Raw genomic sequence first — 27442 nt, forward strand, 5'->3', positions numbered from 1 at the left:
TATATTTATTACAAATCATCAAAAAAAAACTATTTATGTTAAAAAGACGCTACTGTAAAGACTTCTTATCAAGTACTTCAAATTTTATATTGAAACTGTAGAGACAGCAAATATATCGTTTAAATATATAAGGTCGATTTTTGAACCATTTTCAGCATAAAATAAAAGTTTTGAACTAAAATAGTGTCCAAGAAACTTTAAAAAATCAATTTTTTGCAAAGTATTTTGCTTAAATAGTTATGTTAATATTATTTTTCTTAAACTAGTGGTTACAGTTAATTTTAATCTTCAAGTACAAATAAGGCTTAATTGTGCCTTTATAGCATATTTCAAAACATATACTGTTTTTTATTAATTAATGTTTTTTATATCTTTGTATTTTTTGATTTATGAACGTATATATTTCAGTAAGTACAAAAACAAGAAATTTAAGTATAGTAGAGATATTGTAGATGACTATTTCTCTTAAAACTATCAAAGATTTATTTAGTACATACTCAAAAAGTCTTACTTAGTTTCTTTTACTATTTTTAATTTCAGCTTAAAATAATTTGAATTTTCAAATGCTGAAAAAATTCTTTAGAGAAATATTCTTTATGTCAAAATTACTTAGCAAGTATATTTTAATAAGCAACATTTTAATTATATTTAGGTTGTCATATATTTAGAAATTTGATTTATTATACATCTTTTCACATGTTTTAAGGTAGTTTAAGATGACAAAATATTTATATTTCCTTGTATATTAAATTATTATTACTTGTTTATGCATATTAACAGAATCTAAGAATCAGGCTGATTGTATCTTTTAATCCTTTGCCTTTTTTATAGATAATTTACTCTATTGTAAAATAGAGTTACGCACAAGCATTTCTTGTATCTAAAAAATATACATAAACTTGGTACTAAACTCAACAGTAAATTTACCTTTGATTTAACAAACTTTTGTTTGAAAACAAAACAAATAATAGAAATTAATTTTTTTCTTTACAAAAAAAAATCAACTTTGATTTTCTAAACCTCAAACCAAAAAACAGCACAACTAAGCAAAAATAAATATGATAACTGACCAACTTGAGTAAAAAAGTAATGCCATGTTTATTGAGAAAAAAATGTAGCTGGCTATTAAGAAAAGCTGTTGATACAATTAACTTTGATGTAAGCGCTTTTGTTAAGATGTTTAATAAATAGTTAACAAGCGTTAAATTACTCAAATATCTTTTTTTCCTGCAACAGAAAGTATATTCGACTTTTTTAGTTTACATAAATAAAACTTTATTTATTTAGTTTTTTAGAGACAGTAGTTTCATTAGATTTTTTAAATAACACAAAGTGAATTTAGCATCTAGTATGTGTAAGCGTATGTAATACGTAAAAAAGTCAAATATACTTAACTAAACACTTCTATTTATTGTAGCTATTTTCAGCTTTTGTATAACTTAAAGTTTTTTTGCAATAAAAGTGTAAGAATATAGAGGGTTACTTAAGACAACAGAACAAGAAGCAAGACAATAACGCTGACAAATGTATAGCAGATTTTAAGTTAGTGTTTGATAGTAGTTATAGATACAATCCTGTTAGCTTTAGCAAGTTTATTACTGAATAAGAAAATTGTTTAGTACTTAGTTCTGAAGCTTCCGTACAGCAATATAATTTTCAATTTTCTTTTATAGTTAAAGTAATTAGTCATTGTACGAAAATTTTATATCAAGTTACTTAGCTGTAATTATAATTTTTTCCAGGCATTTCAGATTAATTAAACTGTAATTTTGTTCTAATCTTTTTGATTGATACTCATAGTTAAGTTTCGTTTTTTACATCTTAAAAAACTAAAATAATTTTCCTTTCACGTAAACATTAATACTGAAAGGTGATGATGTAGTTAATTTTGTTATAAGCTAGAAGAATATTTTGATCGAAATATTCTTGAAATGCAAAAAATTGTTGATAAGTGTAAAAATTACATAAGCAAAAGCTAGCTAAATGTAATTTTTCTATATAATTTTTCCTATAAAGATGAGCATAACTCTTAGAAAAATATTATTATTTTTATTATATGAAGATTTTTTCAGAGTTTTTGGTTTTATTCCCAACTTTCAAAGGTTTTTCATTATCTCTGTTTTTTTTTTTCATCTTTATATTAATAGTTTATAAGTAGTTTACAAAATTACAAAAAATTAAGTTAGTACATTTGTATTTTCTAGTTAGCTTTACATTTTGAAAATTGTTTTTGAGTTTTATTTGTATTACTACACACTATGTGTGGATTTTAACAAATTTAGTTGTTTCACAGATTTTTAAAACTAAGTTTAAAAGTTAAGTTTTTTAAGGTTAAAACTATGCAAATATCATTTGAAAGTAAAACCACCCACTTGATACCATTGACACTTAAAGCTATTAACGAAGTCAATCAATCTGAAGTTCAGTTTGTTAAAAAGAGTTCCAGATAAGTACTTCAAGAAAAAGCTCTTTGAATTATGTTTTCAGACAACTATGTAAATATAAAGTTAGTTTCAACTTAGTTTTAAATATTACTGTAAATTTTATCTTTCTACAAGCATTGTTATTTACAATATGAAGATTTTTGTATTTTATACTTTTTTTAAATGTATCAAGAATATGGATTGTATCTGTTGTATTAAAATAACTTTACACACAAAGACACATTAGTTTCAACACATAAATAATTATAGGGGGTCAAGAGCAGTACAACTTGCCTTGTATTCAGTTATTCATTATACTTCAACATTCTATTTATTCTTAAACTTTCAACAAAACTGCACATTTTCATATAAAATTAAAGGTAGTTAAAACTACTCTATTCCCGTTATGACGTCATCACACATTATTCTTGATTTTTTTTGTAGATTCGTAACTCTTTAGAGCTAGCTACGTCCCTGCACCAAGCCATTTGTATTCAATTTAGATGTATCCAATTTGTTCAATATTTATGACACTAAAAGTGCTAGAGAAACCGTAAAAATAAAACTTCTCAGGAGTGCAAAACTAAGTATAAACGAATACTTAAAGCTAAAGAAACAAGGTCTTCAAAGCTGGATAATCGAAAGAATGCGAGTATTTTCGCACAAATGTTTACGTTTCTGTAGATTCGCAGAAACGTACCAAGCTACGTGCCTGCAGTAAACTATTGACTGTAAAACTAAACCTTCAGTATAAGCTTTTTTACAATTAATCTAAAACGTAACGTTTGTAAACTACTGTTTTGAGTCTGTCTACACTTTAATGTAAATGTATTAAAGAATAAAAAAAAAACAAATGTTAAATAACTTATACCAATTTCTTTTCAAAACAGTAAGTTTTTAGATACAGGACTATTATTTTTTTTTTAAATCTGATATCTATGTCACACTAAAGAATTTTTATACATACTATATATAACTAATATAAAAAAAGTTTTGTACTTAGTTTTATATGTTCAAAGTTTCTAGGCATAAAATTCAAGCTGATTATTTTAGACATTTTTGTTATAATGTACATAGGTTTTACGAACAAATGTTTACGAATAATAACTTAAATATACATGTTTTGAAATCTCCTATGCTTTATCCCGACTTTCAGATGCTGTATTTTGTAAATAAATATACTTACATCACACAAGCTTGTTTTCTTTCAGTAAATAATGTTTATCACATTAATTTTATAGCATTAACAAAACTTAAAATTTTTGCAGATTTTAGTTAACAAATGTTGTACTAACTCAACTTGTTTCATATACTAGTATCTTTTTGTTCAATTTAGTGCAAGGTTTTATTTTAATTTAGTATATAACTATTTCCAAACCAAGCAGTTTATAATTTATAACAGGCTTATCAGTCCTAGACATGAAGTTAAACTGTTCTGGTGCTTGACTCGATAACCAAGAGGTTTTTCGTGCTCGAGGTCCTTGGACCAAACTTTTTGAGCGTTTTTTTTTTCGTTCAATAAACAATATATATATCTACTATCTTTTTAACTGTTTTTTGTTTGTGCTAGTTCTCATCTGATCTTCCTTTTTTTACTCAGTTTGTAAAATTCAACATTTAAAACTGCTTAAAAGTTAAAGCAAATCTTTTAACAAAGGTAACAATCAAATTCACCATATTCATAAAACATTGCTTTCTTTTCAGCTGCTTACAACTGCTCAGAATTTCTTCTTTTTTTTATTAGTTTGTGAGCTTTATTTATAAGTGAACATTGCTGTTTTTTATGAATTTAGCTGAGGTAAATGGGGTAATATCTTAGATTTGTTTTGCTAAGAGATAAATGTTTAAATGATAATACTGTGTTGCAGAGCTACCATTATTCCCTAAATAAAGAGCTCTAGTACTGAAAAAACTTTTATTCTTTTTCAAACTTTAATTTTATACTCAACTAGTTGTAAAATTCTGCTAAATACACTGTACTGCTGTGTTTTCTATTGTTTCTCATAAGTACAAACAATACTAAAGCAGCCGACATTATTTCCCTTCTTGCTTTTGTTATTCAGAGTTAACACTAGTTATAGCAAACCAGCATACAGCAGCACTTGTTGTAAATAAAAAAATATAATTTTACTGGTTGTACAACTTTTTCTCAATGTTTGAACTTTTTACTAATAAAATAAACTCAACAAATTTATAACCTAAAGGACAAAATATTATATATGTACACTTTTTGTGAATGAAAGAATTATTTAATTTAATTATGGTTTTCTAACTATAACCTCATAAATTTAAGTTATAATGTCTTTTAGTATCACAGTATAACTTAACTTCGTTAGGCTTAAGTTAACTTACTTAACTAGAAACTTGAATACTAAGGTTAAACTTATCGTGATTTTTTCTTAATATAATTACTAAGAACCTATATTAATATTTCAAATAAATGAGTCTGGTTTCTATACTTCATATAGCCTAGGTATCATAAATGAACGAAGAAACTATAGCGTTTGAAACTATTTATCTTTTTTTTTTCAATTTATACCTTCTTTTTTAACCTTTTTTGTTGTCACTGTAACCAAAATCTTTATATATGGTCGGTAACTTTAATTCATTTATTGTTTTTTTTTTTTTTCTTTGTTTTTCCCTTTTACTTAGTTACCATTGTTATACCTAACAACTTCCGTTGGTCGTTTTTTATCTTTTTTTTTTAATAATTAGTTTTATTTAGTTTAAATTTCACCTGTTGTTTAAATTATATTTTTGTCTGTCAGAAATTAACAGTAAGTCAATGTTTGTCAACATTATTTTATTAAATAATAGTTCGGGTAAGTTTTAAACAAAGAGTTAACAAAAAAGTAGCCGCATTTAAAGCTATAGAATTTATAAAATACTTTAACCAGAAAAAAGACAAAACCTCTTTTGAAAATAAACTAAGTGCTATTTAAAAATGTTTAACTCTATTTTTAATTTGTTATTAACATAAAAATCAGTTACTGATTGCCAGCCTGTCAGCTAGAAATTTTAGGCGCTTCTGATTGGCTAAAATTTTAATTCTTTTTTTAAAGATTATATTGGTAAAATTTTTTTTTCCAAATTAGTACATGTTTAGCTGAATTGGGTCAGGGGAATTAGATTTAAAACTGTTATTAAAATTGATTAGAGAAAGGAATTAAAATTATATTAATATACAGCTGTATTGTTGCTTTACCTCATTTGCATAATATCATGAATTATAAAACTTCTTCAACCTTCCTACTATAGCCTCGTCAGTTGATTGTGTATTATACATTAAAAAATGCATTATGCACTTAATTAGTGTCGTAGCACTCAAAAAATAATTTTGTCGCGTCTGAAATGGAGCAGACGTGTTTTAAAAAAGATCATTTTACACTTAAATTCAATTTTCTATGTGACACATTATGTTTATGTTTTTTATTGAAGAAACTTTTTCACTTCGCATAAACCAGTAAGTCCATTATAAGAGCAATGAAGTAAAAAGAATAAGGTGGCACTTTCCTTTGGGAAAAAATGTAATGATACACAATAATCGTCTTTATCCAAAGAAAATTGGTACTTTTCATGGTTTGGATTAAAAACTGTGTTGTCAGTAGCAACTCTCCAGTTTTTTGAAGCTCCATAGTCAGTTATTCCAATCCAAAGTCCCGTAGGAACATGCGCTGCTTTGCGGATTCGACTGAAAATTTTATAGTTTTATAACAAAAAAAATAGTATTAAAAATAACAATTTTTCTTTTAATCCTCACAAAATGAGTCTTAAATAAACTCAAACTTAAACCTTTTGCAGAAACTTACTCATGATATTTTTTTCCTTGTGGACCCAAAGTATCTATGATGAGATTTCCTCCAAAATCCTTGCATTTTTGTCGACAAAAACTAAAGTTTCCCTTAACAGTTTTTTTCATTTCGTACTCAACTGTGGTAAAAAACTGTTTACTTATAGTCGTTTGCTTAATTTATAAACTAGAAACTATTGTAAAATGTTAATGCTACATAAAATATTTGGATAATTGTACATCGCTTATTTTATATAATTTAACATCTATCAAAATTGAAGACAATCTGTTCTATTGTAAAATAGATAGAATATTTATAAGCTGTATATGCCTCAATGTTAAGACTAACTAAGTGTTCTAGTAAAATCTATAGGCAGATAAACTAAGCTTACCTTCTAAACATTTAATTGTTGATATTTCGTGGTTCCAACTTCCGTCTTCTTGACAAATATACTCATAGTTCTCTGATAAACTCCCATATCCATAATTACACTTAAAAGTGATGCTGGTACCAGCAACAGTTTTATCTGATCTCGGTTTTTTGTTTACCATGACCTTTCCATTTAAAATGCTTTGTGGGAGATTTTGGCACTCTTATGAAATATTTAATAAAAAATAATTCAAGTTGTTTTTGTAAAAACGCTTTTGTACAAAAAAAAAATTTGAGATAAAAAATTAAAGTATTGAAAAACTAAAAAAAACTTTTTTTTCAAACCAGAAACATGTTTAGATTTTTTAATTGTTTTAAGTAACCTTTATATCTTAAAAGTTTTGAGAAACCATTTTTAACATAATTGTAAGAATTAAAACTTTATTGTTTTTAAAGCTACTACTTTTAACAATTATTAGTCCTAAGTTTCTTTAGATATTATAATAATTGCAGTAAACTAGTTTTGATTTATATCACAAACTCAAAACATCTTAACAAGTTTTCTTAAACTTAAGCATTACCTTTAACGCATTTACCAACTGTATTTTTGAAGCCTTCTTCGGTACAGTTGACAGTTGGATTGTCCAAACTATAAACAAATCCACTATTACAGGGGTTCCCAACCAGGGGTGCTCGCACCCCTTGGGGGTGCGAGGCAGCATTCCAGGGGGTGCGAGATGGCTTTTCATTTTTGTATGATAAATAAGGAGATTTTCACTCTGATAAAGTTTATAAAGTACACTTTGCTATAAAAAGAAGTTGGCGCTAATTTTCTGATTAAATTATTTTTTTTAATACGTCATAGAGCAAGAGCGCTTTTCTAGAAGTAAATTAAGTTTACTTATTTCATTTAATAGCTGTTACTTTAGAATTAACATTTCAGTAAAGCTTTCTTAGAGTTTTACACCTGTGAATTTTAATCATCTATTCTTTAAATATTTAGTTTTTTTAACTGGTCATTAGTTGTTTAAAACAGTTTATGAGCTAGCATGTATTTTAATAGAAATACGTAGATAAATATTAATATCTATAGCAGGTATTTTATTAGCTGTTAAAAACAGGTTCTATTAAGTCTATTACATTTATAAGGTAATCTTTTATTAAGCTTAGTTGTGCAGAAAGTGGTGCTTAAAGATGTAACATCAGTAAATTGTAAAGTTCACAGCAATTACTGTATGTTATACCATTTAAGAAAACTTGTTTTTAGCTTTAGTGAAACCAATTTTTATAGATCAGCAAAAGTATTCAATGCATCATCTTTATTTCTATCATTTCCTTTTCTGAACTTAAACCGTTTACCTTTGTCAATCTAGTTTTTTCTATTTATGATGTAAGCATACAAACTTTTTTTGTATTTGTTTTTATACATATCTTTTTATATTTATTACTAAATATATTTTAGTTTTTTTAAATCTTAACGCAAACCTTTATTATTTTGAAACCTCGTAGCTGCTAATAGTTTCTTACCATGTGGCGTATAACGTAGCTAAATCAAAAAAGCCTCATACAATTGCTGTAGAGTTGATAAAGCCATGTGTGTTACAAATGAAAGACGATGTTCTGGGAAAAGAAGCTTAAAAAAGCTTGAGTTAGTGAGAATTATGCATGAACCCTTTTCTCAAAATGCAGTTTGAAAGCAAAACTCTTGAACAATATTGGTGATGTTCAATGAATATGTTTCCAAAACTTGGTGAAAAAGCACTAAGTACTCTTATTACATTCGCGAAGACTTACTTGTGCAAGTCTGGATTTAGTTCTCTTTTGTCAATAAAAACTAAATCAAGAAACCGCTTGAATGCACAGGCAGACATGAAGATTGCAATCAGCAACAAAATGCCACGTTTTTAGAAATTTTTGTGCAACAAACAGGAACAAAAAAGTCATTAACTTTAGAGTAGATTTAAAGTTAAGTTCCTAATCTTTTCAAAATAATATTGAATGAATAGAATTTTAAGAATTTGTTAAATACCTTGTGAGTATAACGACATGTCATTTAGGATTTTTTATTTAATATATAAGATTAGTTTAGTTTTTTGTTAATGTTAATTGATTTTTTTTTTTGCTTTTTATAAAGATAGATTTTTTTTTCGTTTAATTGAAAAGTAATTAACTTTTTTAGTTAGTTTAAAAAGAAGCATGTAGAATTACAAGTGATGAGCTCCAAACTCACTTGCTTGACCTTCAGAAAATTTTTATCGTTGCAGAGGGAAGAGTGAGTTCTGATGTTTTCTACCTTATAAAAAATAGATAAAACTTGTTTGAATATATTTTGTTTTGTTATTTAATTTCCAAGTATTTTATTTTTGTTAATATAGTATACTACCATAAAAATTAAAATACAACTGTTAATTGTAGAAATCAATTATTTTATTAACAAATTATTAATAAATAATTATAGCATATAGTGTTAGGGGTGCGAGATCAAATTAAGAGACTTTAGGGGTGCGGGACATCAAAAAGGTTGGGAACCACTGCACTATTACAAGCATATTGTACACTAACGTCAATTAAATGAGTAGAACTTAAAATTACTTTTCTTTTTGATAACTTGTAACCATTTTCTATTGAAGGAAAGCTTTCACAAGCTGTTATAGCAAGTGTTTAGTAGGTTAAAAAGTATATTAAAATAATAGTTAAAAATAATGTTAAAATAGAATAATCATTGAGATTTAATTCACACGAAACATTTTTTATTTACATATGTAACAGTTGCATATTTTAATAAATTAAATTCTATTAACTTTTTATACACTTTTTTGTGTTTATATCTGCAATTCGCTGTTTTTTTTAAACAAACCAAAAATAAAGATTACTTACTTTTAATACATCTTGGATTTAAATCATTGGTGTTCCACCTTCCGTGCAAATCACAAGTGTAATGTTGTGTTTTACTTGTTAAAAAAAAACCTGAATCACAGTTGTATGTGACTGTTCGTTTATCAGAAGATATCACTACTGTGCCATGTTCAATTGTGTCAGGAAGTTTAGAACATTCTATGAAATTTAGGTTAAATTATTTTACTTATAACTTTAATATGTTTTAACAACTGCAGACTTTATAAAGTTAATTGGTACCAAAAAAACTTTTGAATCTAAAATAAAATCTTAAAAACTAATGCTGATCTTACATGACTTATAGTTTAATCAGCCTTACTTTAATATTGTGAGTAATAACTAAGTTTTAAACAAGGAAATGTTAAGAAAACATCGTTTCATAAACAATTAAGTGATATTAGATTACAAACAAAATTAATTATATTATTACCTGGGTAACAAAATACTGGTGTCCATATACCATTAGAACCACAAGTTGATTTTCTATTTTTTTGAAAAAATTTTTCATAACACTCAAACTTAATAAATGATCCTTCTATGATGGTGTTGTTTCTTGAGTTTATAGATACTTGAACAATGTTTAAGTATTTCATTGCAAGCTAAAAACACGTTTTTTAATGTTTTAGTGCTAATAAGTATTTATATTGTTGAAAAACTAATATTTTACATACTTTTTAAACACATCGGAGTTTTTGTTAAGTCCCATTTTCCGTTTAATTCACAATTAACTGTGCTCTTAGACTCTTCGTCAATATAGTATCCATTTTTGCATTTGTACTCAACACTAATTGCAGAAAAATTTCCATCAAAAATTTTTTTTTTGTTAATTACCAATTCAGAGTTTGCTAACTTTGGAGGTATTTCACATCCTGAAATTAAATATCGTAAATAGTTTTATGTTTTTTGTTCCCATAAGTTTTTAAAAAATATATAGTTTTAGAAGCTAATTCTCTTTAAAACAATACGTTTTGTATTAAATGTTTTTCTGAGTATCTAAACTTTTCAAGTTTATTTAATTAACTAACGTTTAGTTGATTTATCAATATGCAATATTTTTTAACTAAAATACTTATCAAAGATAAATGCTCAAATTTAAGTTAACGAATAACAGTTAGCTATTGATATTTTGAACCTGTTTACAACTAACTAGGTACGCATTTAGGGGCCACATTAGTGTCCCAATTACCATCTTTTCCACAAACACGTATGTTATGTTCGCCCCATTCCAAGCTGTAACCAAAACCACAGGTGTATTTTATTTTCGTGTCTGTTAAAAGTTGATCCTGTTTGTGGCTCGATTGAACTTTCCATGACACAAAATCACTTGTTGGAGGTGGTACACATTCTGTTCAACATAAAACAATGAGATCCAAGTTATTTTGTTTGTAGTTAATTTTGTAAACAACTTTTTTAACTTTATTAGTTTTTTTTTTTTGAATTTAATGAGACATAAACTTTGGTAGTTTTTGTTTTCCATAAATCTTTTAAACGTAAAGTTATAAACTTTAGTTTAACGTAAGTTCTGATAAAAAAAAAAGAACTTTGCACAGAGACACTTTTACACGGCGTCAATTTACATGTGTTCATCCTAATCCTTACACTGGACGTATCCATAACTCTAACCCTGACCCTACACCTAACTACAAATCCGATACCAGCTCTGACACTAACCTTGTGCAAAAATGAAGAATTGTGAAAAAGTGTCACTTTGTGCAAAAGAGATACCAACCCGTAATAATAATTTTTATTTATCAGAACTTACATAAAACTAAGTTTATAATTTTACGTAATTGATTTATAGAAATTAAAGATTTCATTTATGCGCAGTTTTGCTTGTATTTTAAATTTAACTATACATTTTCTTTAATTTAATTGAAACTTTTAACTGAACTACAACAGTTTTACGTCATTTTAATACTGTAAAAATCAAGTAGAAAACCATTAAAATAAGTTAACTCATCAGAGAAAAATAATTTGCTTCAGAATCTAATATACCTTACTCAGGTCGCAAACATTTATAACAAATATTTGAGCAGTAGTAAAAAAAATATTTTTTGTTTGTTTTTAGTAGTTTGCTTTAACTAAGTAATTTATAAAAGAGCTTAATTATTTATAATGCGATTAAAAAAAACAGTTGTTTTCAAAGGCCGTTTTTTTTTTGTTCAAACTCCAGTGTAATTTGTTTACTAAAGTATTTAACTTTAATTTTAAAATAGCTTTTTTTTCTTAAAAATAAGCTTTTATGATACTTTAAACTTTTTACTTTTGAGCTAGTTTATTTGTTTAATTAAATTTTTTATCAAAGTTAAATTGATGTACGTTCTTTTTACTAGATAATGTAAATAAAACTAGCTAATTATATATAATATTATATACAATCTGTTAAATATTCTATTGAATTGTTAACGACTTGAGTAACTGTATTTTAAAGCTAGCTTAAAAATAGTTATATACAATGGTTAAACATGTTTCTAATTTTAACTTACTAAACATACTTAAGTAATCTTAACATGAAATAAATTTATAAAACATTTAAATAATTTAAAGCTACTTTTCAAGCAATTTAGATCCGAAAATTCGTAGTTCCAAGTTCCGTCTTCTTGACAAATATATTCAGAACTATTTGTTAACAACACATATTTATCATCACATTTTACACTGATGCTCGTACCAAAAACAATTTTATCTTTTCTTGGTTTATAGTTTATTAAAATATTTCCATTCAAAACGCTTTTCAGTGGATATTGACAAACTGGTGAAAATTTAAAATATATATATTTTGCCACTTAAAAGATACTAATTATAGTTTTTGCTAGTAAAAGGATGCCTATACATAGGATAATTTTAACAGGCATAAAATACAACAAAAAAAATAGCAAAGTCGTCAAAATGTTTATTATTTTTATTCTAACTTAATATTAATTTTTAAAAACTTGAAAATAAGAATATTGAGATACTTATATTAGTTTTAACACTTATCTAAGATACGGTGGGCATATGTTCGGATCCGGCCAACTAAATTTTTCAAAACTTTTATAAAATCCGGCCAGCCATTTGAATACTACAAAATTTGTACAAAACCTTTTTATTCATAACTTTTACAAAACAAAACTGTAAAACTTTTACATTGAAAACGTTTTTAGAAACTTTTTTTTTTTTGTGTAGTGATTAGAAATCCATTTTGTTCTTGTACTTTGTTCTGTTTTAAGTCAGTTGGAATATTCCATTCTAAAATTATCCAAAGCAATACGTTTACTAATCTAACTTTGATGATTTTATTTACCATAATGACTTTCATAAATAATGGACTTTTCAATTTTTTTTAGTTTATTGAAAACAAAAAAAGCGCTCAAAATATTTAGTCCTAGGACCTAATGCACGAAAAAACTCTATCGGTTATCTAGTTGCACACTACGAATACCTTTAATGTCTTGTCAACAATTGCTGTCTTTCCCAGATAAATTAGTGAGTTGTTTTTATAAATGTTGAGAAAAGTAAAAATATATTGTTTTAATAGCTGACAACTATTTTTAGTCAAACTGCTCAACTTCAAATTTTAGTAAAACATTCAAAATTGAGACTAAAGTTTGCATTCTTGCTCCGGCCCGCCAATGACTAAATTTTTCCAGTAACGGCTTTATTTGAGAAACTTAACAAGCATGAAAAATTTTATGAACTTAGTTTGATTTCTTTCAAACATTGATTAAGTTTTAATTTAATAAATCCTATATTTTACCTTTTACGCACTTTCCAACTTGGTTTTTCAAGCCGTCTTTTGTGCAATTAACGATTGGGTTGTCGAAAATATAAACAAATCCACTATTGCAAACATATTCTACGCTAACGTCAATTTTATTATTAGAATTAAGAAAAATTTCTCTTTTTGATATTTTATCACCATTACTAATCGATGGAAAGTTTCCACAAACTGTTTGTAAAGTTATTTTCATAATTTCACACTATTAACACTATTGAAACAAAAAAAAATAGCTGCATTAAAGTTTAATATAGCTCATAGAAACAATCGTTAAATTGTTATTAAAATTAATGATAAAAATGACTAGATTATGTCTAACAAACAAAAACCACTTACATTTGATACATTGTGGGTTCAAGTCGTCACTATTCCATTTTCCGTCGTTCTTACAAATAAAATGTTGAGTTTTAGTTGATAGGAAGTAACCTGGGTTACATTTGTAAGTAATTTGTCTTTTACTAATTTTATTCGCTTCTCCATTTGTTATTGTATATGGTAACTTTGAGCATTCTAAACAAAAATAGCTAATTAATATTAAGCTTTTTTAAAAACTATTAAAAAAAAGTATCACTTCTCTTCTTAAAACAAACTTTTTATAGCTAACTAAACTGACTTAAACAAATAAGGTTATGCAACAAAAATATCTTAATTAACCAAAACTAATACCTTTGCCTTTTATATTTTGTTCCTTGGTTTCAATTTTAGAGAAAGGTGTTGTTTCATTTTCTTCACCAGTACTTTTATTGAAATACAAAAAACAAAATACTATGGCGAGAGTCGACATAATTAACAATGCTACCAGATATAGCTTAGTTCGTTTATGCATTGTTTTTTTTTAATTGATTTTTCATTTATTTATAAAAGATTTTCTATATTTAAACTTACTCTGGCAAATTTAATGTTATATAAAGTTTTAAAACTGTTTATCTAAAAAGTTTGTTTTATAAAACAGGTAACAAATTTAACACATACATGTTATATTTATATTTAAAAAACACTGAAAGTAAACAAATTTGTTATTTTGCTAAATGAACAAGCTTGTTTTTGATTTGTATTGAAAAATATTAACATTTTTAATCAACTTTAAAAAACTTTATAAAAAAAAAACAATTCTGTAATATATATGAACTTAATTATTTAGTAGTATTTAAACTTTAAAAAGGATTTAAAATAAATTAAGTTAATGAAAACAAATTTATAATTTTTTTTTAAATATAAAACTAGACTTTTATTTCTATATTTTTATTCGTTTTTTTATTTTATTATGTTTTTCTTTTTTTATTAAGTTAAACTGTAAAGTAGCATTAAAAAAATTTACTTTTTGGTTATCCGTATTACTTACATACATACCAAATAAATAAAAAATCATTTTATACTTTTTTTAACTTACGTAAACTTTTTTACTTAGCGCTAGTCGCAAATATAACAGGTCAATATACAAAAAATTATAATGTTTTATGTTCGTGTTGGTGTTATTGTTTTACTTTTTTTTAATTTATGATAAATCTCTTATGCACTTATCATAGACATAAGTATGAAAATTAATTAAATGTGTGATTGAAAAAGATTTAACAAAGGAATCAATTGTACCTTGTATGGGTTTTATGTTTGTTTTAACACTGTAATTTGGTTTTTCTTTTTATGTTAGTGTCATTCAGTTTAAGTGGCTTAGGTTTTAATGCCTAGGTCCTTCGTTTGATAAAAAACTTCAAAAATAATAATTGAAAATGATGATTCATGTATTAAAATATACATATCGAAAAATTCTAACAGTTACTGAGCTTTACTGCCGACGGAATTTAAACTTATGCAATCTAGTAGCAAAAATAGGTCAAACTCCTCCAACCTTATATAGACAGTATTTCCTACTTATTTTTTTATAACTACTGTAAAGTACAAAACAAAAAAATAATAATAATGAAAGAGCACAGTTTAAAAACACATAAGTTCTGAAGAAACTAAACGTTTATTAAAATAAAAGTATAAAATCAAAATATACTATAAAAAAATAATAGTTTGACAACTAATCTTATCAAAAGAATCAATAGCTGCGTAAAATTAATTTTAGAATATTTAAATTGCAAAACAAAAGTTTCTTGTTATGTTTTGATTGTCAATAAAGTTATTTTAAATGGTTTTGTTTTAGCCATTGCTACTTGTTAGACAAAGTCTACATATACTTTACAATACATCTGTACTTTAAACTACAGTAAATAGCAAATCGAAGATCAACTATTTAAAATAAAAGTTTAGCAACAAATTTTATTATTGAAATCAAAACTTTTTTATTATATAAATTAAATTAGTTTAAAAGTATTTAAACGCACAATCACAAAATGTTTGTTAAGTACTTCGCTAGAAATCGTTAAAAGTTTAATTAACACCGATATTTTATTTTTATAAAATATATAGTTTTTGTTTCTTCTATAAAAAATAGTAATATTTGCCAGTTTGCTTTTTGTTAGAAATTAAACGCTGTAGAGTTTAAAATTTTAGTATTTAGCGTGTGATGATTAAATAATTTAGGTCAAAACATAAAACGTCTACTTTAAGTTAGTTTATAAGGAATCAAGTCTTAAACACACAAAACTATTGCGTTTTAGCCACAAATAATAAACTCTTACAACAGCTGATTTAAAAAATTTAAGATAGAGGAAACTAAAATTCAATAACCAAAATAACATGTTTAGTTAGGAAAGTTATAAAAAAAAGTGTTTAAGATTTCAACAAGCTTGTTTAAATACTATATGTAAAATATGTACTAGTTTAGTTAGGAAATAATTTTCAGTAAGAAAAATCACTATTATTAGTCTTAGAAAAGTATTTTACAAAGAAAAATGTTAATCTTATTAGAGTAAAAAAATTCTGTATGTGTAAAATGACCTATTTTCGTTCCAAAAAAATGTACGATGTATATATGCAGTTAAAAACATTAAATAGTATATTTTAAACATTTACATTAGACTAAATAATTTGTTAAACTTTGTAAAAATATATCAATTCAATTTCTTAAGAATAGAAAATCAAACAAACTATTTTTCAAAATGACTTTATATGAATCAAAAAATTAACAACCGTTTAAAAAATATATATAAGCTTCTATACGTGCTGTGAAAATTTTATTGTTTTACTTAAGTTATTTTAACTTAAAAATTCAACCAGCTTTTTAAGCATTCTTTTTACCCAGGTTAAATTAGGATCGAATTACTTTTTTGTTTATTTCAATCAACTTAACAACTATTTATAAGTGTTACATATAAACATCATCGCAGTCTTCAATTTACATGGAGTTTATAATATTAACCATGAAGCTACCGTTTGCTAGTATGATCAGTAACATTTGATGTTTTTTTACTAGGCAAGATACATAGTCAGTAATTTTGATTCGATAAAACAAGATATCGACGAAAGTCTATCAGGTAAAATCACATTTACTGCACACGTATACAGTAAATATTAAATTAAAATACTTTACATGTTGTTACAAACACTCTACCTAGATCTTATATAAATCTTATTTAATTACTGAAATGTTGAAAAAATCTTTTTTATATTTAAATTAGTCATTGCTCTGCATATTGCACGAATGAGTAACTACATGAGAGACATCAATACATGAGTAACTACATGAGAGACATCAATACATGAGTAACTACATGAGAGACATCAATACATGAGATACATGAGAGACATCAATACATGAGATACATAAGAGACATCAATAAGGTACGCACTTTAAAAGGTACGCACTTAATCTCGAATACGAGCGTGATTTAAGGTTTTTACTAAAGTGATCATGATGTTTTTTAAATAAATAAAGGTAGTTTAATAAATACATAATTTTTTCAATGCATATATACAACTTCATTTGGTATTAAGTCAAATAAATTTTAAGCAAACTAAAAACGATTTTATATTAAGTTTTATTATTAACTTTTAGTCGCTGTAAACCAGGGTTTCCTAAACGTTTTTGCAAATGGACCCCTTTAAATAAATTAAAAAGCAATGATCCCCTTCAGCAAGGTTATTAGAAAGCTACCATCAAAAAACACCTAAGAATTTTTTTTGCTCTTTATCTGCAACTCGAGAATATCTAGTGTAAGTTTCATATTATGACTTCATCGCCCCCTGTGGCTGATTTACTGCTCATGCCCCCCCCCCCCTTTTACACCTTTGCTGCTCGTGGCCCCCTAAGTATCTGTCATGGCCCCCAAGGGGGCAACTTGGCCAACTTTGGGAAACCCTGGTCTATGGTTTCAAAAACGATTCTACTAAAATTTAGTTTTTTGTGTGTAAGTTTGTATCAAATTGAAAAGATAAGTAAAAATGAATTTTAAATGTTTTTATATTAAGTTATTTATTTCTATGTTAAAGTAGATTTTGTTTTTCAAATTAGTTTATAAAAAGCTACTTGAAAAATTGATCAAAGTAAATGTTTAATACATCTTAAGCTCATTTTGCTAAACACATATTAACTAAAAAACAGTTTACGTGATGTTTGATTGTCAATTAAACCTAAAGCTATTTATGTGTACAGGTTAAATATTATAAACGGTCTAATTAGCACTTTAAACAATTTAATTTTTTAAACTAGTGTATGAAAATAGAAACACTTAGGCCAGGGGTCGGCAAACTGCGGCCCGCGGGCCAAATGCGGCCCGCGAAGGGTAAATCTGCGGCCCCCGAGCACGTTACTTTAGAATGGAATGCGGCCCGCGAAAGAAAATTTTGCGGCCCGCGAGCATGTAAATGTGGCCCGCTGAGCAAAATTGTATTTTGAATCAAATTTGTTAGATTAATTTAGTTTTAAGTCCCTGTATAACATTTTAAAACAATTAAAAGACTTTACTTATTTAGTTTAAAAATGTGAAAAAAACAGGTTAGCATTTCACTACTTTTTTTCTCAATTTCATAATAACTTTCTTCTTACAACAGCAAATTATTTTCTATAAAAAGAGTATAAAAAGTGCTTTAAATTAGTAAGATAATTATATGATACCTATATTGTAAATAAACTAAATGTAAATTTTTTCCGTTTTGCACAAAAGTAATGCACAGTAATTAACTAAAATGTCATTTCTTTACAGTTTAGTTTTTTTTACACGTTTTATATACCTAAATTCTTATTACAGATGTTTTGTTACTAAATGTTATATTTTAGTGTGCACAAATACATTTAAAATAACATAATAACATAAAATAAGGTCAATTTGATTTTCGTTTTGACACCTTTAATTTTTTAGAAGTTTTCTTTGCATTTTGAATTAATTCCTATGCAAACCAGTGTACAAAGATGCTCACATTTTAAACCACTTTTTATTTAATACTTAACGAGATAAACTTTAGTTTATGCATAATTTTCTAACATAATTGTTTCTACATGTAATTATCTAAGTGTGTACTGACACATTTAAAACAATATATATGACATAAATTAAAAAAGTTTTTGTTAGGTATACTTTTTGATTTTTCAAACAATGTTTTTTGGCAAAATAAATTAGTTTTTATGCGTTGCATACTAATATAAACAGTTGCTGTTTTTTGAAACTACCTATTTAATTCAAACTAGATTGAGAAATAGTAATTTATTAAGTTTAAACATTTTTTATCAAAATAGTTAAAATTCGATAAAATAAACAAATAAAAATTGCCACACACTCAGACTATGACTATTTGAAGACTTCAAATCTCAGTCCAATTTAGTCATTTTTCAGTTTTTGGCTTGAATTGCTTTTTTATGCTAAATATCAGGCTAGTTTTGATCACTCGGACTGACTTTTTCGCTTTAAAGTGTGGTAAATTAAATTTATTATGTATGTTTTTACAATGCACAGTCTTTGTTTGAATTAAGATATATTTTAAATTTTAATTCTTGCAGCTGATATAATTTAAATATTATTTGTATTAATTGTATACATATAACTGTGAACAACTAGTGTTGCCAAAAAATCCTTGAAAAGCTTGGAATCTAACAATTTATGCTTAAAAAATCTGAAAAAGCCTTAAATTTGAGAATTATCGAAAAAACCTGGAATTTTAAACAATCTTTACATGTAAAGTAATAAAATTTCGATTTGACACAAAAATCTACAATATAATTATATTTAATTAAAAAATTAAAGCAGATTAACAGTATCTTTAAAAATTTTCCACATTATTTAAGACTGGTTTTTTACCTTTAATTTAATTTTATACTAAAAATAGAAGCAAAAAGTAGTACTTTTAAAAACTTTATATTTGTGCATTGCACCTTTGCTTTTAAATGGTTTTACCTATTTTTGTGCTTTGTTTTGGAACTAAAGCTAGAAATTTTAGCTATTTTAACTTTTGTTAAACTTTTAATATAATTCAGACATTTTTGCTTTTGAAGTGGCAACCGTTTAAAAGACTAATTAAATACCAATAATATTTTATTAAAGTATTCGAGCATTACCTATGTTCAAAAATTTATTTAGCTTATCTACAGTAGAAATAGGTATTAATTTTATTTAATTAACTAACTACTAAGTTTTCAAAAGAGTAAAAACTATTAAGACGCAAAATCTATTTTCAGTATTTAACATTTTTAAATATGAAAAGGTGGTTCATAACATAAAAAATGTATAAAAGTGACCCATAAATGTTTTTTCAAGCTCGGTTTTTATAGAGAATTAGGTTGAAAGTAAAACAATAAAAATTACTTATTAAGTTTAACTCATTAAGTGTTTAAGAACGTATATATTCTATCAAGACTAAAGTATATTTAACAATGTAAATTCTATTCCAATAGATATTTATATATAAAATAGGCATTATTTTTGTAGCTAAAAGTCATTTAAAGTAATAAATTGAATAAAAGTAAAACTATCTCTGGTGTGACAAAAACTAAAGCCTAAAGATTATTCAAATATCACTAAAACTAAAACTGTGGCCCGCGAAGATTCTGAAAACTTGAAATTTGGCCCGCGAGCACCAACTGCCTGCCGACCCCTGACTTAGGCTATAGTTTTAAGTAAAAAAACGCCCTTTTTGTATATTATTATTGTTCATTATGTTATTGTTAAAGCTAGAACTAAGTACACAGTTTTACCTTTTCAAAATATGTTTCTAGTGCACAGTTTATTGTTAGATTACAACTAACTGATTTTTTTCTACATTTTTTATTTAAGTAAAAGAGATTTTTACCTTTTATTGGGTAGTTTATGTCACTAGTATAAGTTTTAAGTACAAAACTTTAAAATACTTTGATTTATTTGTTTTGAATATGAAATAAAATACTTAAGTCTAATCTGTATACAAGTTTGAATGAAAATTTAATGAGTGTTTGTTATTTTTATAAGTTTTGCTACTAGATATTGTTTACTTTATTAAAACAAATGTTATTTACAGTCATTAATGTTTAATAAACTGTTATTAAAGTATAGCTTCTATTAAAATATTGTTTTGCTTTTAAGTGAATTAAAACTTAGTCGATAAATTTTTACTTAAAACAGTTCAAAACTATTTGTTATTTAATTAAAACTATTTTTTATAAAGCTGCTATTTATTTTTTCATTCGAAACATTCATTTTATAACTTTTTAGTTTTACTTCTCATCTTTCTTTTGTTTTTACAGTATAAGTTTTTTTAATACTTTTAAAACTTGCTTCCATGTTTGATTTTGTTTACAAAAAGTGAATAAAGCTTCCTACCAAAAATCTAACTTAACAGAAAAACTTTAGTACGCGTTATTATCTGTTTCAAAAAATAATTTATAAAACAGCTATTTTTTATAAATCAATCCCTTTAGTTTTCATTTTTAGTTTGTTTAATATTCTGCCAACTCTGAAATTTTTAAAGAGTTTCAGAACGTGATTTTTTGTTTGTTTTTTTTAAAACTATTCTTACGACAGTTTGGTCTAGATTTATATCTAGCTTATGAAACAATTTTTGTGTTTTTATATTAGTTCTTAACTTATTTCGCAATTATTATTTTGTTTAAAAAAATAGCTAAGAATAGCTTTCAAAAAAGTATAAACTTTAAAATTAAGCTAGTTTTGAATGTCTAAAATAGTTTATAGTTAATGTACACCGCACAATTCCCACCTGATCAAATTCGAGTACCGCTTACTGACTAACAGTAAGGGGTTAGGGGTAACAATGGTAGTAAAACAAAAGACTAAATAAAATAATAAACAAATAAAGAAATAAGGAAAAAGAAGTAATTGTGCGCGTGTGGGAATTGTAAGTATACCGTAGTTCTTGGGAACCGCTAGTTTGTTATCACGAACTTGTGTATAAAATCAATTAGCTTTGCTGTAAATATTTATAACTATACTTAAAATATTTTTTATTATTTGTTTTCAAGAAAAAAAAATTAACAAATGCAAAAGTATGTATAATGTAAAATTCAATATTACAATATTATCTTACTTTTTAAAGCTACTTTTTTATGAGTATTTGTCTAAATTATAAACGATTATGTTTGAAATCACTTAAAATAAATAAGTTCTACCGTAACATAAATTATGTGGACAATATTTACGTGAGTTTTAAATTTTATTTTAAAATAGAGTTGTTTTTGAAAACAGTTTGTCACATTCAAAATATATACACTCTTATTATATTGAAAAAGAAATAATTAAGCTTCAGATTTTAAGATAAAAACACATGCTAGCTAAAAAAGTAAAAACTTGCTGCATCAATTTTATTCTTAAACTAGCTATATAATAAAAGAAAGTTAATGATAACAATAACAAAATCAAAAAAAATATACAACTTATTATTTTGTTACAAGATAAGGTAGTTTTCTTAGAATACTAATAAAGCAATGTATTAAATTAAGCCTAAAGATAAAGAATAAAAATAAAAAGTACCTAAAAAAGAGTGTTCTTATCAAAATAACTTTCTAAAACATAAAATAATTAAACACATAAACCTTACACTTTTTAAACGTTTTAAATTAAAAAAAAAACAGGTTTTTAATAAAAAAATATTAAATCAAACACATCCCTTTTTTTATGTAGAGAACCAGTTTTCAATTGTTTAATCCAAAGCTTGAAAATTTTCGATAACTGTTATATACTGAACATTCAATTAAATCAATTTATATTTACACTTTTAAGATATTTGTTTTTTATAATTCTTTTATATTTTGGTAAAGGCATAATCGTTTTATTTTTAACATCAAAATAAAAGCAGTAAAAATACAAACTGTTATCTCTAAACTCATTTTCTTCAGTAACTGGAATTATAATTGCACTATCCAACAGTTGATTGAAGCTAGATTCAGAAGCCAAAATGTTTCTGTTAAATTTCTTATTTTTTGCTTTAGTTCTTCCGAATTTCCTGTTCGTTTATTTTGTTATTACTTTATAATTGTTGCAGTGTTTTAAGGTTTGTTACAAATACATGTTTAAAAAAAGGAGTTTTTGTTCCATTTTACAAGCTAGCAAATTGGTAACTGCAGTAAAAATTATAAAAACTTACAATAGCCACTGTTTGTAGTCGGAAAAAACGAAACATTTCTCTTGTACAGCTGAGACATGAATACATTCCGGATTGAGTGAAAGAAACAGCTCGTAATTTCTACTCAACTCAAGTAAATCGCAGTGTAAATGCTGTTTTTTAGCTTCTTTGTATTTATTAACATCAGAATTGCTACACATTTCATTATGAGGATCGTAGGGATCGTAAACATGTTTGCAACAGCCTTTCAGCTTTGGAAGTTGAGATTTCCTTTAATTAAATTTCATACATTGGTACTTTATTTTATTGAAGTTTGTAGATATACTTATGCAGTTTGTAGAAAAAACAAGCTACAACTCGATAAGCTTACTTTGTCAAAATGAAAGTTTTATATAACAAGTATTAATTCTTAGATGTTTTAGTCTTATTTCAAGATAAAACATTAAAATTGAATTTTGTAAAAAAAAATTGAGAACATTTTAAATTATAAACAATTTTCTATTTATTTACCACTTAAGCTTTGATTTACCACTTTTTTTTTAACTTTTTGCGTAATTCTATTTAGAATAAGAAAATTTTATTAAATATTTTTTTTTTAAAGTTATAAACAACGCTTTACTACATTTTAATAAAACTTAACTAACCGATAAAATCGAAACAACGACATTCGAATATAATTTAGTTTGTCCACCCAGATAGCACTAACTTTTCCAAAAAAATTATTTTTTCCGATATTTGTTCTAAACAACACACAGTCATTTACTTTGACGATTGTGACGTCATTGTGTGAATTGTTTTGCCGAATTGCAGGATAACATTTTCGTGGTTGGTACTTATCTTCTTCCTTAAAAAGTTTACATCAAATGCGTTTCCAATACATTGAATTTTTCGATATATATTTTTAATAAAATTTTAAGTATGCATGTATTGCTTTATATTAATGTCTTACCGAAACAAACACAAGTTGATTATACGCTTTTCCTAAAACTTTCCAATTGTTATTTCTTTCAAATGCAAGTTTTTTTGACTCTGGTTCTGACACAACGTTATCGCTCTCAAACAGTACTTCTTCCTTATTGGTTGACAAAGTTTTATTATTCGAGAAAAAGTTCTTCTTTTCGTATATTTGTTCTTCACAATCATCAGTCTGAAAAAGTATAAAGATATGTAATACTTTTTTTTTTCTTTTACTTATTATGTAGTGAACGTTGTCTTAAGTTTTTAAATTATAATTTGCAATACTGTTGCGTAAACGTTTTCACTTTATAGTTGTCATTATAAGCAGCTTATGTGCTAATGTTAAAGCAGTGTGTTACTTTTGTGTAAATAAACTATACTAACTTAATAAATTCTTTTAAGTACTTCAGCTATCTCATGGCAACCAAAAAAAAATTACCTTAAAAATGTTATTTTTGTTTGTTTCATATAACAACTAAAACTTTTTTTATTTTTTGATGTACATTCAGCAAAAATTTAATTCTTACTTTATTGTTTAAAGTTGCACTTTTTACTTCTCCATCACTCTGTAAATGTGCTTTTAAACAGTTTCTTGTACGTTTCTGTTTTATAAAGACATTTTTAGTTTCAATTATTGTTTTCTACCTTTACATCAGCTAAACTAATAACTTTAGAAAAATTTTTAAAGCTAAATAAAGTATTTTTGAATTTTTTAGATGTAAAGTTGTAATTTTATAGTCGTATAGTTTCTTCTGTTTGTAGTAATAAAACTTCTGATTAGTCAATTATTCAATAAATAATTTAAAATTAAAAAACTTTGTTAATTAATCTTGTTAATTCTACATGTTTTAATCAATAAAAAACTTAAAAGGCAAAGCTTTAAATACTGGATTTATTTCCAAAATAATTTTTAAGTATAAAATAAATTGAAGTATTTTACTTACGCGTAAGTTATACTTGTTGTTTTCAACACGAACATTAATTTGTGCTTCTAGTTTATATTCATTTGACATTTTGTTTTTGTCTTTTTCGTTTTTAGCAAACTGCTCATTAGACTTTGAAATTTGATCAACTTGCTTGTTAGCATCTAATTGGTTTTTAAATTATTTATAACTTGTTTTTATAATTTAGTAAAAGTTTAAGTGATTATATTATAAACTCAATAAAAATTGCTAAAAATGTATGTTTTACATCAAATATTAATTTCTATCTCAAATTTCTACCGTACTATAAATTAAAAATTTTAATTTAATGCTAAAACTTTATTTGTTGAAGAATAATTCAAGTTTAAGTTTAATAAGATGCGAATACACTTTAAAAAACATATTAAATTGTTTTAAATAAAAAGAAGTCAAGTATTTGTTAAAAATAAAATAAAAGATTAAAATTTAGCTAAGTAGTTATAAAACGTATAACAGTAACTTATTTTATAATAAACTATTAAAAGTTTGATTGTTTTTTAACTTGAGACTGACAATTTTAGTTCATGTCACAAAACGAAAATTAAAAATTTAAACATACTTTATAGGTTTTACTTACTTTATAAGCAACTAATTTTTTGAATAACTTTTAGTTTTAAGCTATTATGACATTCAGTTTGTAAAAAGCTTATTTAAGTAGTACTTTGATTATACTTTTTTTTTTTCAAACAAATGTATGTGTTCTAAAAATAAATCATGTAAATTTAGGTAACTTTAAAAAGTTAAAAACTCTAACTTACATTTTATGAGTAGTTTTTCATCATGTGCGTAAGAAATATTTTCAGCTTTTGTATCGCTTTTTTTAAGCGACATCGTTTTATTTAATGTTAAGTCAAGCGCTTGGTCATCTATCATGTTAAATGGTTTAATTTGAGCTACTTTTCTATTCAAGTTAACAGTTTCACCAGATGGCTTCGGAAAAGCTTGTTGTATATTGTTAGTATCTAATGGCTGGTTTCTTTGCGAAACAAATAGATTTGATGTAGTTTTCGGAGTTTTTCGAAAAGAATTTTGAACTTTTTCTCGACCATAGTTATCATGTTTTCGTTTTATAGGAGGTACAGCAACAATCGGTTTTATTGACAGAAATTTTGAACTCTTCAATTTTTCTTGGTCTGAATTCCATGGTTGTTTATTGTTTGAAACAACTTTATTTGTATCCTTAGTTGTTGTAGTCAAAGTGTTTTTCGATTTCCTTAATGAAAGTTAAAATAAATAAAATTTGTGTAAGAATAAAACTGAGATATCTAACTTAAATTTTTGTTATTTAGATATTAAGAAATGTACTTATAAACTTATCATTTCTACATTCATACGACTTCTGCTTAGTTATATATTATAAGCTGCTTACGTTTATTGATAATTAAATATTAACGAACAGTTTTTACTTGTATTTATCATAAGTTCTAAATAATACACAACTAACTTTTTATTTCTTGGTTTGTAGAATTGGTCTCCAATCTGTAGGTTTAGTTTCACGGAAGCGTTTTTAGATGCTTCTCGTTTTGATGAACGACTTTTTGAAAAAGAAGTTTGTTTATTTGTTGGATGTTCTTGACTAATTAGTTTCTCGAAATTACATTTTGGTTTATTATCCGATATAGTTTCATATTTTGTTTTAGTTGCAGTTTTTGTAGGATAATCTAAGACCCTAAAATAAGTAGTCAGTGTTATAATTTTGTATTTTTTGAAATTAACTTCATATATAGTTATTTTTCTTACTAAAAAAGATTGCTCAATTTACTAAAGTATAAAGAACTTAATTAAATAAAGATGTGCGAATTAAAGAGGTGAGCAAAAAACTTGGTTGTAAATAAAATATTTAGTTTGCCCATCTTTATTTTAAAACTAAGTTTAAGAATACTGTATGCTATTATTTTTCTTAAAACAATTAAAAGTATACGAAAAAATAGTAGTTGATAGTTTGTTTCAAGTAATTAATCAAAAAATAATTTGTAAAAAGAAAGTTTTTTGTTCACAGAATTTTTTATTGTACTTAGATTCAATATAAAAAGTGCTTAAAGTTAGTTAATGGGTTGTATAAACGGTTTTTAACGTGTTTAGTTATATAAAACAAAAACTCACTTTTTAGGGTTGCAAAATTCTTCTTTCAAAAGCAAATTTACTTTCATAGAAGCGTTTTTGGACGCTTCCCTTTTTGGCCTACGATGTTTTGCTTCCATTTATGTGAATAACTTTCTAAAATAAGCAGAGAAATCATAGTAAAGCTTTAACAAATAATTCAACATAAAATTAAAATGCAAATAAAAACTTAAATAAAAGATTTAACAAAGTTACTTAAAAGTATGTACCATAACACATTTTACTATTGTTTTAATTAAACTTTTGAAACGGTCTTAGTCGTTTATTACATTTTAAAGATTATACATAACTTTAACAACAAAATAAGCAAAGAAGTTTAAATAGTAAAAACTTAAAAACAAAAAAAACACTCATTAAAGATACAATGAAAAATGTATACATATTTAGATAAAAGTAATTTTTTTATAGTTACTACAAATAAATAAAACTATTTAAATTTTTTGTATTATAAACTTAATCTAAGAACATAAACTGCTTAAAAGAACTTAAAATTTTCTGAAAAACAAATTTAATTTTAATTAAAAAAGCGTAAAAATAGTTTAGTTAGTTGTAATCTTACTACAGACTAGAAATATATTCAAAAATTTTAAACTGTATATTTAATTAAGCTCAGTCAAAGAACAAAATTTTACACAAAAAAGAAGTTGTTTTTCACTTTAACTAATTACTTATAATTATAGGATAATTGTTTTTAATTTCATACAATAATTTTAAATACTTAAACGGTTTAAAATACTAGTT

Source organism: Thalia democratica, chromosome 2 (genome assembly GCF_965202585.1).
Source record: "Thalia democratica chromosome 2, ktThaDemo2.hap1.1, whole genome shotgun sequence".
Taxonomy (NCBI): Eukaryota; Metazoa; Chordata; class Thaliacea; order Salpida; family Salpidae; genus Thalia; species Thalia democratica.